Here is a 15,715-nt window from a genome sequence, read left to right on the forward strand (position 1 = left end):
TTTTTTTTCTTTTAACGGCAGATTCTCTATAATATCTACTTTTTGGCCATATAAATCATAACTCCAGGTTAGGAAGTACGAACAATATACAGTTATGGTATAAGGTCAATATATAAATGTATCTACATTAAAATGTTAATCTATAAATTTAATACATAAATTAAAATTTTAGCTTTGGGCTCCACGTTTTATGCATTAAAGGCTTATTAAAGCCATATAAGGTGGTAGGACATTGAAAAAAACTTCCTAAATTTTGACATATACCTATTTTTTTTATTTATTTTTTTTTTGGGTGGGGGTATTGCCACAGGAAAATGCGTAATAATATATAAATTAAAATTTCAGCTTTTGGCTCCACGCTTTACGCATTACAAACTTATTCAAGCCTTATAAGGCGGTAGAACGTTGAAAAGTAACTTCCTGGATTTTGATCATTACCTGTATTTTTGTTTGGGGGGGGGGGGGTATTGTCACGTGAAATGTCTGTTGCAATTTTCATTGGTAAAATCACCAATTTCCCCCCCCCCTCTCTAAATTTTTGTGAATTGACGTCACTGTGTATAAACAGGTTATTTCTATTAAAAACCCAAATGCGAGGGAAATAGAAAAGAATCTTTTTTCTTTTTCTTGGCAAATTTTACCTATCTGTCATGATATCATATTTCGGTCGGAAATTTGTATATATTTTTTTTTTGTTCTTGTCTTAAATTTGTATCAAAGCATCGATGACTTGATCAAGAATCAATGAGTTGAGTACATACTACGCTTTTATGATTTTTAGCTTTAGGCCAAGCTCATATATTTAAAATATAAACTTCTTGCCACAAAACCGTTCTAATTAATTAATAAGGTGATTTTCATCGATTTCCAACCATAAAAGAGATCTTTTTTATTGGGGAAATATCTTGTCTGTCCTCAGTTTTAGGGAAATCCTATGTAGGGAGGGGAATCAACGGCACAATGCAAGATTAAGGTGGAGTAAACAGAACTGCTCACAAAGCAAGAATCCCTCAGGGATTAGCCTGAGGGGCTCACCCCGCCCAAAAAGTTGATCAGTTGCGACCTAATACTGACTGCTCGTGTTGATACTTCTGTGGCACTCGTCTCGAGTGATTAGCGCACTGGAGTTGAAATCATGAGAACAAGGGTTCGAGTCCTGGCCTTGCTGGTTATCTGGTTTGGAACGGGGATCAATGGTGTAACTCTGTAAGCTCAGGCAGAGTCGACCCAGCTGTAAATGGGTACCTGGAGAAATCTGGGGGAAAACAAGGGAAGTGTCGGATTATTTGCCCCAACCACGCATTGTACTCAGGGTCGAAGGTAGTGAATCAAGAGATCTGTACCTGCACAACGCAGACCATTGGTTACCATGCGAAACAGTTTCAAGTTAAGCTTAAGTTGATATTTTTCAAAGATCGGGGGGAGGGGTACAATAAAAATCTTAGAAAATAACAAATGTGTATATGTTACTTTGTTACGTTTTTAAGAGTCGGAAAAATGTCGGGGTGGGGGGTCAAACTCCGTCCCCCCTCCCTCCTGGACACAGGCTTGATCCCACCCAAGGGTGTATCCATGTTTTTTTCGAAAGGGGTTATAAATAGCACCAACATTTTTTTATATGCATTTTTACGTTAATACGATTTTTTTTTGTGTATGGGGGGGGGGGGGGGGGGTTAAACCCCTAAATCCCCCTGGATAAGGCGCTGCTTTCATCCCATCCCAGAAAAGGAACATAGTGGCCTAAAATACAGAACTTATATTCCGGGAAATATTCTCTGTTCTAGGATTGCACAAAAATCGTATTTTTCAATTTGTTTGTATGCCAGCCTTTAAAATCATTAATTTCAAAAATATCGATGATTTTGCAGAACTACTAAGAATACAGAATGTACAGCACTTACATCATAGTAGAGTTGAACAAAAGGCTGAATTCACATCCTTGGAAGCCCTAATCATCGATAGTTTCTGGTGCCTCCAACTCTGACTGTCATGTGTTCGACGGTGAGTATGGTCCTAAACAGGATTTTGGGTGGGGATAGACATGATCTGTTTTAGTCGTTGCATAACCGACAAATGTGCATTTTAATGGAAATTTTATCTTGAGTGGTGTTGAAACTTGACCTCCTTAGATTTTTCTTGCTCATTTATTGCATGGAGATTATTTCACTGCTAAATTGATAAATTGTATTGTTCTTTTTTTTTTGGGGGGGGGGGGGTGTATTCTCACAGCCGATGGAATGTGGACTTAATTTTATACGTGGTTAATATATGAAGATATAGCCGCTTTGTTTTTAAGGTCAACCTACCAAGCAAATTATTATAAGTTATTCCGTACTCTATTCATTGTGGCTGACAGGGACCAATTAGCTGAGATTTGGCGTGTTAGACCCTCTCTGGCACCAGAACATCAAGAGGGGAATGAAGGGGTAAAGAATATATCACGCTTCGTTTAAGACCTTTATAGCAAGGGTGGAGTAGCATACACTGGAAGCAGTAAAAACAGAGTTGGTGGTATCAATGTAGGTGGTGGTTCAGTGATCAGAAAGTGATAAAAGCTAGAGATGTGATTGTTATCTTTCAATATTATTGTGGGCGGACTAAAGAAATCGAGCCGAGGCTCTGCCAACAAAGGCATATTGCCTCCACGCCAAAAAATTACAATAATATTGCACCAATAGCCACTGAGCTATTGGTGCCCCTTCGGTTATGTTTTTTTTAGACAAAGTATGCCAATCTCCTTTGTAGAAGAGCTTCCCTTGGTAGTGTCAAGACAACTATTATTGTCTTCTTCCCCCATCCTGCCAGCAAGAGCCCCACCTGCCAGCTTGAGCGGGCAAAACTCGTCCCTAAACAAGATGGGAGTCAAATACCACTCGCCAGCTGTTAGTGGTAAGTGGTGCTTGATCCTCAGAACTGGTAATAGCAAGAGAACTAATTTCTCCCGCCTCGGATTACTCCTTAGGAAAATTTTCGTGCGGCAGTAGGTGGTTCACATGTTCAGGGAGGTTGATCCTACATATGATTTCAGCAGCCATTTCCCCTCCCCTGCATGATTTTGGTATCATCAAGATCAGCTGACTTGGATACGCTATACACCGCCTTGAAGACTGCTTTATTAAACAAATACTGCTTGCCGAAGCCTTACCAAAATGGCACAGAAGACAAGAGAGGCAGCTAAAGAAATAATGAACGATAATTGAAAAAAAGCCAGGAGATTGGCATAAATTTGGACCCAGCTGAGATAAATACAAAAGTTCCTCAAAGAGTCGGCACAAGACCGGGCATCTTGGGAGACTTTCAAAGACTTTGTTTAGATGCTGGGTTAGGGGGAAGGGCCTAGTCTTGCTGCAAGCAGAAACATAAATAGATAATAAGAGAGCACTTTAAAAGTGATAGTAGCAGCAGCGGTATGGTTTCAAATTTAAGGAACCATAAAGAAGGAAAAAGTTATGCAAAGCGAAAAGTTCCTTTTCAATCATGGAAATTTCTTTCTTCCTTTCTTTTTTTATAATATTTCATGGCTTTTTCTCATTACTTTTTTTATAACAATTTTATGAGTAATTTGCTGTCATTTTGGCAGAAGTTTTGACATTCTCGGGCTAAACCATGTGACATTAGTGATAATGTGCCAAATGTTATACATAACCGGAATAAACTACTAAATAACCTGGAAAGGAGTAATAAAAAGGGACGTTCTAGGTTAGACTGGAAGGTAAAAAAACGACTCACAATCATAGGGGTTTCTCAGAGGCTCCAAAAACAGAAATTTAAAAGTGATGCATTTGAGGAATATAGTTTTGCTACATCTTGGGAGTGGGTGATTTAACGCAGAGATTAGTTTATATATATATATATATATATATATATATATATATATATATATATATATATATATATATATATATATATATATATATATATATATATATATATATATATATATATATATATAGATAGAAAGAGGCTGGTACCAAAATCAGGGCATTAGTAAATTAATAGTAGACTTAATAGCTCCCATGTCTCCTATTAAATAATTGAATTATTTTTTTTTTCAAATGAAAGTAAGGAGGAACATTGAAACTTAAAACGAGCACAAATTATTCCGTATATGAGGGTGGGCTGACCCCTCCCCAATACCTTGCTCTTTACCTTGAAGTGTTTTAGTAGCACACCTTAAAAAGCTTCTTAGTCTAATTAAAGGGTCGTTGCGTTTCAGGAGTCGTTTTTAAAGAATTTGGACAAAAATTCAAACTTTACTATAAAGCGTGAGGTATTGAGGAGGGGACGACCCCTCATATATAGAATAATTTCTGTTCTTTTCAGTTTTAATGTTTTTCCTTACATTTTCCTAAAACAAATATTTTTTTATATCTAATTTCTGATCGGTTTTCAAATAATACCCCTCCCCTGGAAAATTCCCTCCGTTCAAGGAAAAGTTCCTTCATATAAAGTTCCTTGCACGTACCCCCCCCCCCCTTTGATCATTCATTCTCACTGAAAATTCCCCAGGAAAATTCCTTCGGATAATTCTGCCTGAAAAATTTTCCTTAGCATATTTAATTTGAAAAAGACTTAAAATTTATAATTCCATTTCAAATCATGCTGGAAATCGTGTAATATTTTTCCAGGAAGCCCCCTCCCATCAATGGAAAGTTACTCACACAGAAAACTCCCCCATGGAGAATTTTTCTTGCGGAAACCTCCTCCTCCCCACAGAAAAATCTTCTAGACAATTCCGACCCGGCTGAAAATTTCCCCCAGGGTGAAAATTTTCCCCTGGAACATCTCCACATGTAAAATTGAGTTGGCAGAGAAAAAGTCAGGTAAATAAAAAGAATTTCATATAAGATTCTGGCAAATTCTCCCAGTGTTAAATTTTCCGTGGAAAGCTCTGCCCCGGAACCTCCTGCTCCCATTGAAAATCCTCCCCGTTGAGACCCCCCCCCCCCCCCGAAAAAATGTCTGTATTTCCCAATAACAAATGCTATGCGTAAACAATGGGCAAATTTCATAACTTACACCCCTTTCCCCGGGGTTGTAGGGGGTCATGTTATCCCCAAAGACATAGTTATTGGACCTTTCAACTATGCTGAGCAGAATGGTTATCTCTAAACCTTCGTCGGACGACTTTGGGGAAAAGGGGCCAGTTAGTAGAATGGCCCCTATTGACACGGACAGCACACCAAATATGGGCATAGAATACTGACAGGGCTCCTAATATGGGCATAGAGTCATTAGGGAGAACACGTGGTTAATGGGGTCAATGACCTCTTTTTCCAAGGTTGTCAACAACAACAACATCGACCTTGACATTCGCTGAGAGCGTGCACTTACAACAACAACAACATCGACCTTGGAACACCTGTGCTGTCGACCTTAATTCACCTATCGTGAATCAATAATTCCCCTTAGAAACAACAAATTAATTTCCCCTTTCTTGACAGGTCAATCAACCAATGACATCATCTGTCAGACTTTAAAAATTTTCGCATAGAAACGATTCTCCAGGAATAGATCCAAGTCATTAATGTCATTGCCTCGGAAACAACTCTTTTGGTCGAACTCCAAAGGATATTAATAACCAAAGGCCATGGAAACAATTCTCCAAGAAACATCTTAGTGATGAATTGTTTTAGCGCGGGAATCAGGTTTCTTTTTAATTTGAAATGCATTAGCGTAGAGATGCCAAAACCAACAGGAACACGTTGAATTATGTTTAGGGATTATTTGGGCGAAACTGTCTTAGACAGGTTATGGAACTATTTCGGCGAAACAGGTAGAGACAGTTTAAAAGATGATTTTTGAAGAGATTTTAGAAGAGAATTTAATGGTGAAACTCTGTGGTCGTTATAATACACAAGTTTCATTTGAACAGTATTGTGAGGTCCTCTATCCCAACCCCAAAGGGTTCCAATCCTCCTACCCCAACCCCAAAGGAACCCCCGGTCCTCAAAGGCCCCCCAAGCTCCCAAAGGGCCACCGGAGCCCCCAAAGGCCCACCCAGGCCCCCAAAGGCCATCCCCGGGCCCCCCCAAAGGCCCATCGAGCTCCCAAAGGACCAACGGGGTCCCAAAGGCCCTCCACCGGTCCCCAAATGTCCCACAGGCCCCCAACTGCCCTCACTGTGCCCCAAAGGCTCTCCCTGTGCCCCAAAGGCCCTCCCTGTGCCCCAAAGGCCCTCCCCCGGCCCCCAAAGGTCCCCCGGACCAGAGAAGCGCCGCCGGGATGCGCCGTGGGCCAGGAAAGCGCCGCGGGTCAGGAAAGCGCCGCAGGGGATGCGCCGCAGGGAGGCACCGCAGGAAAGCGCCGCAGGAATGCGCCGCAGGGATGCGCCGCAGGGATGCGCCGCAGGGATGCGCCGCAAAAAAAGTAAACTAAAAAGTAAAAATTTCGAAATGTTATCCCCCAAACGCCCTCCTCAGACCCCCAAAGGCCCTCCCCCGGTTCCCAAAGGTCCCCCCGAGCTCCCAAAGGGCCACCGGCCCCCAAGGGTCCCCCGGGCCCCCAAAGGCTCTCCCTGAGCACCCGTCTTTCGTTGATGTGTGTTGTCTGAAACCTATGATTTGGGATGTGTAGTTTGCTACTTCAGGCTTTTCTGAGCTAAGGTTTCCTAGTATTTCCTAGGTGAATGTTGTCTGAAACCAATAGTTTGGGATGAGTAGTTTGCTATTTCAGGCTTTTATGAGCTAGGTTTCTTAGCCTTTCGTTGGTGTGTGTTGACTGAAACTTATGATTTGGGATATGTAGTTTGCTATTTTTGACTTTTTTGAATTGGATTTCTTAGTCTTTCATAGGTGTGTGGTGTCTGAAACCTATGATTTGGGATGTGTAGTTTGCTATTTTCGACTTTTCTGAGCTGGATTTCTTAGCCTTTCATAGGTATGCGTTGTCAGAACATTATGATTTGGGATGTGTAGTTTGCTATTTCAGGCTTTTCTGAGCTAAGTTTTTCTAGTATTTCGTAGGTGAATGTTGTCTGAAACCAATAGTTTGGGATGAGTAGTTTGCTATTTTTGACTTTTATTAGCAAGGTTTCTTATTCTTTCTTTGGTGTTTGTTGACTGAAACCTATGATATGGGATCTGTAGTTTGCTATTTTATACTTTTCTGAGCTGGATTTCTTAGCCTTTCATAGGTGTGTGTTGTCTGAAACCTATGATTTGGGATGGATGGATTGCTACTTTTGACCTTTCTGAGCTGGATTTCTTAGCCTTTCATAGGTGTTTGTTGTCTGAAACCTATAGTTTGGGATGACTAGTTTGCTATTTTTGACTTTTCTGAGCTAGGTTTCTTAGCCGTTCATTGGTGAGTTTTGTCTGAAAGCTATGATTTGGGATATGTAATTTGCTATTTCCGACTTTTCATAACCGGATTTCTTAGTCTTTCGTAGGTGTGTGTTGTCTGAAACCTATGATTTGGGGGTGTGTGGGTTGATATTTTTTTTACTTGTCTGAGCTGGATTTCTTAGCAATTCGTAGGTACGTGTTGACTGAAACCTATGATTTGGGATGGTTAATTTGCTATTTTTGACTTTTCTGAGCTAGATTTCTTAGCCTATCATATGTGTGTCCTTTCAGAAAATTATGATTGGGAGGTATAGTTTGCTTTTTGGACTTTTCAGAGCTAGGATTCTTAGTCACTCATAGGTGTTTGTTGTCTGAAACTTCGAGTTTGGGATGAGTAGTTGGCTATTTCAGACTTTTCTGAGCTAAGGTTTCTTAGTATTTCGTAGGTGAATGCTGTCTGAAACTTATGATTTGGGATATGTAAATTACTATTTCGGGCTTTTCTGAGTTGTATTTCTTAGTCTTTCATAGGTGTGTAGTGTCTGAAACCTATGATTTGGGATGTGTAGTTTGCTATTTTCGACTTTTCTGAGCTAGGTTTCTTAGCCTTTCATAGGTATGTGTTGTCAGAACATTATGATTTGGGATGTGTAGTTTGCTATTTCAGGCTTTTCTGAGCTAAGGTATTCTAGTATTTCGTAGGTGAATGTTGTCTGAAACCAAAAGTTTGGGATGAGCAGTTTACTATTTTTGACTTTTCTGAGCTAGGTTTCTTAGCCGTTCGTTGGTGTTTTTTGACTGAAACTTATTATTTGTGATCTTTAGTTTTCTATTTTTGAATTCTCTTATCTGGATTTATTATTATTTAATAGGTGTGTGTTGTCTGAAACCTATTATTTGGGATGGGTGGATTGCTACTTTTGACTTTTCTGAGCTGGATTTCTTAGCCTTTCATAGGTGTTTGTTGTCTGAAACCTATAGTTTGGGATGACTAGTTTGCTATTTTTGACTTTTCTGAGCTAGGTTTCTTAGTCGTTCATAGGTGAGTGTTGTCTGAAACCTATGATTTGGGATATGTAATTTGCTATTTCTGACTTTTCATAACCGGATTTCTTAGTCTTTCGTAGGTGTGTGATGTCTGAAACCTTTGATTTGGGGGTGTGTGGGTTGCTATTTTTTGACTTTTCTGAGCAGGATTTCATAGCCATTCGTAGGTGTGTATTGACTGAAACCTATGATTTGGGATAGTTAATTTGCTATTTTTGACTTTTCTGAGCTAGATTTCTTAGCCTTTCATAGGTGTGTCCTTTCAGAAAATTATGATTTGGGAGGTATAGTTTGCTTTTTGGACTTTTCAGAGCTAGGATTCTTAGTCACTCATAGGTGTTTGTTGTCTGAAACTTCGAGTTTGGGATGAGTAGTTGGCTATTTCAGACTTTTTTGAGCTAAGGTTTCTTAGTATTTTGTAGGTGAATGCTGTCTGAAACTTATGATTTGGGATATAGTATTTCGTAGGTGAATGCTGTCTGAAAATTATGATATGGGATATATAAATTACTATTTTGGGATTTTCTGAGTTGGATTTTTTAGTCTTTTATAGGTATGTGATGTCTGAAACCTATGATTTGGGATGTGTAGTTTGCTATTTTCGACTTTTCTGAGCTAGGTTTCTTAGCCTTTCATAGGTATGTGTTGTCAGAAAATTATGATTTGGGATGTGTAGTTTGCTATTTCAGGCTTTTCTGAGCTAAGGTTTCCTAGTATTTCGTAGGTGAATGTTGTCTGAAACAAATAGTTTGGGATGAGTAGTGTGCTATTTTTGACTGTTCTGAGCAAGGTTTCTTAGTCTTTCGTTGGTGTGTGTTGACTGAAACCTATGATTTGCGATATGTAGTTTGCTATTTTTGACTTTTCTGAGCTGGATTTATTAACCTTTCATAGGTGTGTGTTGACTGAAACCTATGATTGGGATGAGTGGTTTGCTATTTTTGTTTTTTCTGAGCTAGATTTCTTAGCCTTTCATAGGTGTGTGTTGTCTGAAACATATGATTTGGGATGTTTAGTTTGCTATTTGAACTTTTCAGAGCTATTATTCTTAGTCCGTCATAGGCGTGTGTTGTCTGAAAATTCTAGTTTGGGATGAGTAGTTTCGCTATTTCAGGCTTTTTCTGAGCTAAGGTTTCTTAGTCTTTCATAGGTGAATGATGTCTGAAACCTATGATTTGGGATATGTAAATTACTATTTCGGGCTTTTCTGAGTGGGATTTCTTAGTCTTTCATAGGTGTGTGTTGTCTGAAACCTATGATTTGGGATGGGTGGATTGCTACTTTTGACTTTTCTGAGCTGAATTTCTTAGCCTTTCATAGGTGTTTGTTGTCTGAAACCTATAGTTTGGGATGACTAGTTTGCTATTTTTGAATTTTCTGAGCTAGGTTTCTTAGCCTTTCTTAGGTGAGTGATGTCTTAAACATATGATTTTTGATATTTACATTATTATTTCGTGATTTTCTTAGATAGATTTCTTAGTCTTTCGTAGGTATGTGTTGTCTGATACCTATGATTTGGGATGGTTGGATTGCTAATTTTGACTTTTCTTAGGTGGATTTCTTAGACTTTCATAGGTGTTTGTTGTCTGAAACCTATAGTTTGGGATGACTAGTTTGCTATTTTTGACTTTTCTGAGCTAGATTTCTTAACCTTTCATAGGTGTGTCCTTTCAGAAAATTATGATTTGGGATATGTAAATTACTATTTCGGGCTTTTCTGAGTTGGATTTCTTAGTCCTTCATAGGTATGTGTTGTCTGAAACCTATGATTTGAGATGTGTGGGTTGCTATTTTTTTACTTTTCCGAGCTGGATTTCTTAGCCGTTCATAGGTGAGTGCTGTCTGAAACTTATGATTTGGGATGGTTAATTTGCTATATCCGGCTTTTATTAGCTAGGTTTCATACCCTTTCATAGGTGTAGGTTGTCAGAAAATTACGATTTGGGATGTGTAGTTTGCTATTTGAACTTTTCAGAGCTATGATTCTTAGTCCATCATAGGTGTTTGTTGTCTGAAACCAATAGTTTGGGATGACTAGTTTGCTATTTCAGACTTTTCTGAGCTAGATTTCTTAGCCGCTCATAGGAGTGTGTTGTCTGAAACTTATGATTTGTGATATGTAAATTACGTTTTCGGGCTTTTCTGAGTTGGACACTTCTAAATTTTTCCACACACGAAAACTTACACACACACACGTCAAAACTTACACACACAAAAGCTTAGACACACAAAAACTTACACACACACACACACAAAAACTTACACCCACACTCAAAAACATACACCCACACTCAAAAACTAACATTCACACAAAAACTTACATTTACACAAAAACTTACACACACTAAAACATACACACACACTAAAACTAACAAAACACACCAACACACACACACACACAAACACTAAAAAACACACACGAACACTTACGCACACACACACACACACACACACAAACACACAAAAAACTTACACATGCACACGAAAACTTACATGCACATAAAAACTTACATGCACACAAAAACTTACACACACGCACAAAAACTTACACTCACACACAAAAACTAACACACACACACGAAAACTAACACACACACACGAAAACTTACACACACACACACACAAAAACTGAAACACACACACACAAGAAAACTTACACACACACACACTAAAACTTACACACACATGCCAAAACTTACACACACAAAAACTTACATACACAAACACAAAAAAAAAATTACACAAGCACACAATAAATAACAATAAAAAAAAAAATAACAAGCACAAAAAAACTTACACACACACACACACAAAAAAAAAATAAAACAACTCAAACACAAACACACACACACACTCTAAAAAATACACACACACGCCAAAACATACAAACAAACACAAACTAACAAACACACACACACACACACACACAAACTTACACATTCACACGAAAACTTAAATGCACACAAAAACTTACATGCACACAAAAACTTACACACACACACACAAACTCACACACACACACACACACAAAAACTTACACACACACATAAACTTACACACACACAAAACTTACACACACACACACACACACACACACACACACACACACACACACACACACACACACACACACACACACACAAAAAAACTTACACATGAGCACAACAAAAAACTCACACACACACGCACAAAAACTTACAAACACACACACACACACACACACACACAAACTTACACACACACACACGAAAACTCACACACACACGCCAAAACTTACACACACAAAAACTTACACACATACACACAAAAAAACAAAAACTCAAAAACAAAAACAAAAAAACAGAGAAACAAACAAACATACACACACAAAAACACACAAAAACTTACACACACAAACACAAACACACACAAACTTACAAACACAGACACAAAAAATTACACCCACGCACAAAAGCATAGACACACAAAAACTTACACACACACACAAAAAAAAACTAACACACACAAGCAAAATCTAACAATAACACAAAAACTAACAAGCACACAAAAACTTACACACACATATAAAAACTGACACACACGCACAAAAACTTACACACGCACACAAAACTTACACACACACAAACTTACACACACACACACACACACACACACACACACACACACACTTACACATGCACACGAAAACTTACATGCACACAAAAACTTACACACACACACACACACACAATTCACAAACACACGTCAAAACTTACACACACAAAATCTTAGACACACAAAAACTTACACACACACACACAAAAACTTACACCCACACGCAAAAACTAACATGCACACAAAAACTTACAAGCACACAAAAACTTACACACACAAAAACTTACACACCCGCACACAAACATAAACACACACACACTAAAACTTACTTACACACACTAAAACTTACACATACAAACTTCAAAACTTACACACACACAAAAACTGACACAAACGTACAATATCACAGTTACAGTGTATTAATTTTTCAAATTTTATTTTGAATTTCTGTCGTGAAATGCAAGAGTTGGAATATTTCAGTAGTGACTTTTTTTGCTTTACCTTCTCAAAGTTACATTCTATTGATTTTTCAAAGTTCATTTTGAATTTCTGTCATGAAATGCAAGAGTTGGAAAATTGGGGTCTTAGTCCACCAGCCCGAATGGTGGAAATCCACTAGCTCAGTATTGGGGTCCCAGTCCACCAGCCTGAACGGTGGAAGTTCACTAGCTCAGAATTGGGGTCTTAGTCCACCAGCCTGAATGGTGAAAATCCACTAGCTCAATATTGGGGTCTCAGTCCACCAGTCTGAATGGTGGAAATTCACTGTTTAAGTTAGGTTAGGTTAGATTATCATGAGCTCTCATTATAATTTAAACTAACCTTTACCGGCGAGTATGGTTAGGTTAGGCTAGATTAAGTTAGGTTAGGTTAAGTTAGGTTAGGTTAGCCCATGTACGCTTCACTTAGGTTAGCTTAGGTTAGGTGAGAGACAGGCAAAAAGTTAGGTGTATGATTAGGTTAGGTTAGGTTAGATTAGGTTAGGTTAAGTTAGGTTAGGCTAGGTTAGGCTACGTACGCGCGCGTACGTAGGCTAACCTAGCCTAACCTAACTTAACCTATCCTAATCTAATCTAACCTAGCCTAACCTAATCATTCACCAAACTTTTTGCCTGTCTCTCATCTAACCTATGCTAACCTAAGTGAAGCATACGCGGGCTAACCTAAACTAACATAACGTAACTTAATCTGGTCTAACCTAGCCATACTCGACGGAAAAGGTTAGGTTAACTTATAATGAGCGCTCATGTTAAGTTAACCTAACCTAACTTAAACAGTGAATTTCCACCATTCAGATTGGTGGACTGAGACCCCAATATTGAGCTAGTGGATTTCCACCATTCAGGCTGGTGGACTAAGACCCCAATTCTGAGCTAGTGAACTTCCACCGTTCAGGCTGGTGGACTGGGACCCCAATACTGAGCTAGTGGATTTCCACCATTCGGGTTGGTGGACTAAGACCCCAATTTTCCATCTCTTGCATTTCATGACTGGAATTCAAAATGAACTTCTAAAAATCAAGAGAATTTAACTGTGAGAAGGTAAACCACAACAACTCACTACTGAAATATTCCAACTCGTGCATTTCACGTCAGAAATTCAAAATGAAATTTGAAAAATTAAGACAATGTAACTGTGATATGGTAAGTGTGTGTAAGTTTTTGTGTGTGTGTAAGTTTTGGCGTGTGTGTGTGTTAGTTTTCGTGTGTGTGCGTAAGTTTTCGTGTGTATGTGTAAGTTTATGTGCGTTCGTGTGAGTTTTTGTGCGTGTGAGTAAGTTTTTGTGTTTGTAAGTTTTTGTGTGCATGTAAGTTTTTGTGTGCATGTTAGTTTTTGCGTGTGGGTGTTAGTTTTTGTGTGTGTGTGTGTATGTTTTTGTGTGTCTTAGATTTTGTGTGAGCTAGTTTTATCGTGTATGTGTGTTAGTTTTAGTGTGTGTGTGTGTGTGTGTGTAAGTTTTTGTTTGCATGTAATTTTTCGTGTTAATGTGTAAGTGTGTGTGTGTGTTTGTGTTTGTGTTTTTGTGTTTTTGTGTTTTTGTGTGTGTGTGTATGTGTAAGTTTTTGTGCGTGTGTGTAAGTTTTTGTGTGTGTGTGTAAGTTTTTGTGTGAATGTAATTTTTTGTGTGATTGTAAGTTTTTGCATGTGGGTGTTAGTTTTTGTGTGTGTGTGTGTAATTTTTTGTGTGTGTAAGATTTTGTTTGTGGGTGTAAGTTTTTGTGTGTGTGTGTTTGTAAGTTTGTTTGTGTTTGTGTGTGTGTGTGTGTAAGTTTTTGTGTGTGTGTGTGTGTATGTTTGTGTGTGTGTGTGTGTGTGTGTGTATGTTTTTGTGTGTGTTTGTTTTGGTGTGTGTGTGTTTTTTTTCGTGTGTGTGTGTGTAAGTTTTGTGTGTGTGTGTGTGTGTGTGTTTGTATTTTTGTGTTGGTTTGTGGGTTTGTTTTTTGTTGTGTTCTTTTTTTAGTTTTTTTTTGTGTGTGTGTGTGTGTGTGTGTGTAAGTTTTTGTTTGTGTAATTTTTGGAGTGTGTGTGTCAGTTTTCGTGTGTGTGTGTGTTTGTGTGTGTGTTTGTGTGTGTGTGTGTGTGAGTTTTGTGTGTGTGTGTGTGTAATTTTTTGTGTGCATGTAAGTTTTTGTGTGCATTTAAGTTTTTATGTGCATGTCATTTTTAGCGCGCATGTGTAATTGTGTTTGTGAGTGTGTGTGTGTGTGTGTGTAAGTTTTTGTGTGTGTGTAAGTTTTGGCGTGTGTGTGTAAGTTTTAGTGTGTGTTATTGTGTGTGTGTGAGTTTTGTGTGTGTGTGTGTGTGTGTGTGTGTGTGTAAGTTTTTGTGTGAATGTAAGTTTTTGTGTGCATGTAAGTTTTCGTGTGCATGTGTAAGTTTTGTGTGTGTGTGTGTGTGTGTGTAAGTTTTTGTGTGTGTTAGTTTTTGTGTGTGTGTGTAAGTTTTCGTGTGTGTGTGTGTAAGTTTTCATGTGTGTGTGTGTGTAAGTTTTTGTGTGTGTGTGTGTGTAAGTTTTAGTGTGTGTGTGTGTAAGTTTTAGTGTGTGTGTGTGTAATTTTTTGTGTGTGCGTGTTAGTTTTTGTGCGTGTGTGTAAGCTTTTGTGTTAATGTAATTTTTTATGTGCATGTCAGTTTTAGTTTGCATGTTTTTTTTTTTTGTGTGTATGTGTGTGCGTGTGTGTGTGTGTGAGTAAGTTTTAGTGTGTGTGTATAAGTTTTTGTGTGTATGTATCTTTTTGTGCGTGTGTGTAAGTTTTAGTGTGTGTTTAAGTTTTTGCGTACATGTAATGTTTTGCGTGAATGTAAGATTTTGAATGTTTGTTTATGTTTTTGAGTGTGTGTGTTAGTTTTTGTGTGTGTGTGTTTGTTTGTAATTTTTTTTGTGTCTAAGATTTTGTGTGTTTCAGTTTTGACGTGTGTGTGTGTGTAAGTTTTCGTGTGTGGAAAAATTTTGAAGTGTCCAACTCAGAAAAGCCCGAAAACGTAATTTACATATCCCAAATCATAAGTTTCAGACAACACACTCCTATGAGCGGCTAAGAAATCTAGCTCAGAAAAGTCTGAAATAGCAAACTAGTCATCCCAAACTATTGGTTTCAGACAACAAACACCTATGATGGACTAAGAATCCTAGCTCTGAAAAGTTCAAATAGCAAACTACACATCCCAAATCGTAATTTTCTGACAACCTACACCTATGAAAGGCTATGAAACCTAGCTAATAAAAGCCGGAAATAACAAATTAACCATCTCAAATCATAAGTTTCAGACAGCACTCACCTATGAAC

The 15,715-nt window shown here is 38.3% G+C and overlaps 1 long non-coding RNA gene across 4 annotated transcripts in view; it reads left to right on the forward strand.

Annotated features, from left to right (window-relative positions):
- Window positions 1–15,715, forward strand: part of LOC148944211 (uncharacterized) — a 59,705-nt gene that overhangs the window by 4,153 nt on the left and 39,837 nt on the right. For 2 of the 4 annotated variants that reach the window (XR_016142833.1, XR_016142832.1), the window contains exon 2: window positions 1,869–2,001. The exons of the other annotated variants lie outside the window; for them this stretch is intronic. This is a non-coding gene — a long non-coding RNA (uncharacterized LOC148944211). The remainder of the gene's footprint in view (window positions 1–1,868; window positions 2,002–15,715) is intronic. 4 annotated transcript variants of the gene reach the window in all.

The sequence above is a fragment of the Artemia sp. Qi Xiang Cuo genome, chromosome 14, assembly GCF_049724085.1.
Source record: "Artemia sp. Qi Xiang Cuo chromosome 14, ASM4972408v1, whole genome shotgun sequence".
In the NCBI taxonomy this organism is placed as follows: domain Eukaryota; kingdom Metazoa; phylum Arthropoda; class Branchiopoda; order Anostraca; family Artemiidae; genus Artemia; species Artemia sp. Qi Xiang Cuo.